At 36.8% G+C, this 2,741-nt stretch overlaps 1 long non-coding RNA gene across 1 annotated transcript; it reads right to left on the minus strand.

Moving 5' to 3' along the window:
- Positions 1-273: 273 nt before the first annotated feature.
- LOC121939669 lies at positions 274-2,492 on the minus strand. Its single transcript, XR_006105506.1, has 2 exons — positions 2,313-2,492; positions 274-317 (listed from the first exon to the last, which is right to left on the minus strand). It is a non-coding gene; the product is annotated as an uncharacterized LOC121939669 (long non-coding RNA).
- Between the last annotated feature and the right edge of the window lie 249 nt (positions 2,493-2,741).

Raw genomic sequence — 2,741 nt, forward strand, 5'->3', positions numbered from 1 at the left:
AATAACATCACTATGTAACAATGCAGTAATTACTGAAACAGCATTGTGAAATGTTTTATAATGCAATGACAAAACATAAGGTAATAAACCAATATTCAGATTCAAATGATTAAATTGATTCATTTTGATTATTAGTAATAGTGTTTGAAGCCCAACTGAGATATAATCTATAAATAATGTTACTTAACAATCAATTCTTGTTTAAAGTGTTACCTTTCTTGTTGGCTGCAAAGGGTACAGATGTGAAATTAGACCCCCATCCTCCTCTAGTTGTTGTGTTGTCATCATTGTCTTCCTCCATCTTATCTGCTCTTCATCTATGGCAAAACCATTTAGACAAATACAACATAAACTATCACTGGAAATGCACATTATTATTCAAGATGATTGAACAAATTACTTGATTTGATGAAAATAGGTTATGCATATTACAGATAAATATTTTGGGTTACATCCTGCTGATTTTGCTGCTCATGAAATGTTGCAGACATGGCAAATTTCCTGTCATAATCAGCATGGCCAAAGGGGGCGTGATGTACTTTGCATGATTTTTTGTGTGTTCTTTCATGAATATAATTCATGATGAGCAAGCATGACAGATCTTTTTGAAAATGGCTAATAGAGGAAATCACAAGAGTGCCTTTACCAACTACCAACCAACCATTTACCAACTACTGAAACATCCCATTCAGACAATCAGAGTTAAAAAAAGAACATCTCTAATCTATCAGTGAGGCAGACAAGAGTAGATGAACTACTGTATGAAAATAGAAATATTTAAGTTTTGGGTTAAACTGCAGTCAGCTGGAGTGGAAAGTTCATTTGAACTACATTAGAGTCAGAGCTCAAAACTGACCCCTGTTGGTTAAATGTTTATATTTGTGAAATGCTTGCATGAAAGACAGACCGTTTCAAATTTAATTGTAGAGTAGAGTATAGGTTTAGGTTTGAGTTAGGTTTAGGGTAGAGTTTTTTGGGTTAGGGGACAGGGAATGCATTTTGTGAATAACAGTCCTCAAAAGTATAGAAAAACAAGTGTGTGTGTGTGTGTGTGTGTGTGAGAGAGAGAGAGAGTCAGAGCAGCAAAGACTTATCAAGAATAATCATTTGTGTAACTGAAATAGTTTGAAAAGGTCTATATCTATTATAAAAACTGCACATGCTCAGTTTTTAAGTCTATAGCCTAGACAAAAACAATATTTTATTTAAACTCACCATATGTTCTATGTCTTAGTAGCTCTGCCCTGTTTGTGTAAATAAGGCTACCTTGTCATAAATCCTTTCAGTACCCAGCCTTTATAGCCAACAAAAACCAAAAGTTGAAGTAAGAGAGCTCTCTTTGCAGAAACCCTTGTGACTTTAAGGGAAAAAACACGAGGCTAAAAGGTCACACTGTTCAAACTCAGCCAAGTACACAGTGATGTCAAAATAGAAGCTTTTGTTACATCCAGAGCTACACCTGACATAAAAGTATTTAGAAAGACATAATATTTACCAGGGATTATATAAGATCAATTCCTTTGGGCTTTTTGGAGTGACCTTACTCCTAATTAACCAAGTGCAACTGTAGTGCAGTACAAGCACTAAGTGGGGCTGTAAGACTGATAATTTGGGGCTTTTAAGCCTTTCTCCAAACATTTATTTTGTTTTTGTTGATATTACAGGTTTGGTTTCAGAATCTTGTCCTGCTGCTGCTGCTGCTGTTGCTGTGTTGTCATCATTTGCATCTATCTTATCTGCTCTTCATCTTTAGAGTCATACTGTATGGCAGAGCCATTCAGACAAATATCTCAAAAAATATTTCTTCAAATGCACATAACCACTCAAGCTGATTGATTTGATACCATAAATAAAGGCACTACATCAAATAAGACATACTGGATAACATCCTGATGATTGTTCTGTTTGTAAAACTTTGTAAAACACAGGTATTGCAAATTTCCTGTCTTATTCAGCAGGGCGCAAGAGGGTGTTACAATGTATTGTGTGATAAATAATAACTCATGATGAGCAGATATGACAAAATATTTTTAAAATGGCAAGCATTGGAAGATTACAGTTACAGAACTGCAGTCAAAAGGAGTATGAAAGTAAATTAATTTAGTTAGTTTGGGTTTAGGGGACAGGGAACGCATTCTGTCAAAGATAGTCCTCACATGTATAGAAAGACAAGTGTGTGTGTGCGCGCATTAATGCAAGTCATGCAGACTTCAGAAATTCACAATATGAAACTGAAAATTAAGTGTCTAATAGAAGCAGCACATGCTCAGATTTTAAGTCTGCACACAAAACAGCATTTGATATAAACTCACCATTTGATCTGTGTCTCCTCAGCTCTGCCTGGTCTGCGTAGATATGGCTGCTTTTTCAGAAATCCTTACAGCCCCAGTATATAGGCAGATCAGAGGCCTGTTTAATTCTAGGTCCGCCCCTCACAAACTCCTCCTATTGGCTCTTAACAAATCTGATGTGGTGTAATGCATGGAGGGGGATGAGAAACACTGCAGGCACATTACTTGTAAATCAGTGATGAGAAAGGGACACGTGGGAGTAAGAGAGCTAGGTCAGTCAGTACAACCCTGAAAGTGAAAGTAAGAGAGCCCTATTTCTAGGAAACCATGTGACTAAGAGGAAAACAACAGTCTGAGTGGTCCCATAGATCAAACCCAGCCAAGCACTCACTGCTATCAACACTGAGCATTTGTTGCAGGCAGAGCTGCAGCTGCTACAAGAATCTTTGT

Source organism: Plectropomus leopardus, unplaced genomic scaffold (genome assembly GCF_008729295.1).
Source record: "Plectropomus leopardus isolate mb unplaced genomic scaffold, YSFRI_Pleo_2.0 unplaced_scaffold5578, whole genome shotgun sequence".
In the NCBI taxonomy this organism is placed as follows: Eukaryota; Metazoa; Chordata; class Actinopteri; order Perciformes; family Serranidae; genus Plectropomus; species Plectropomus leopardus.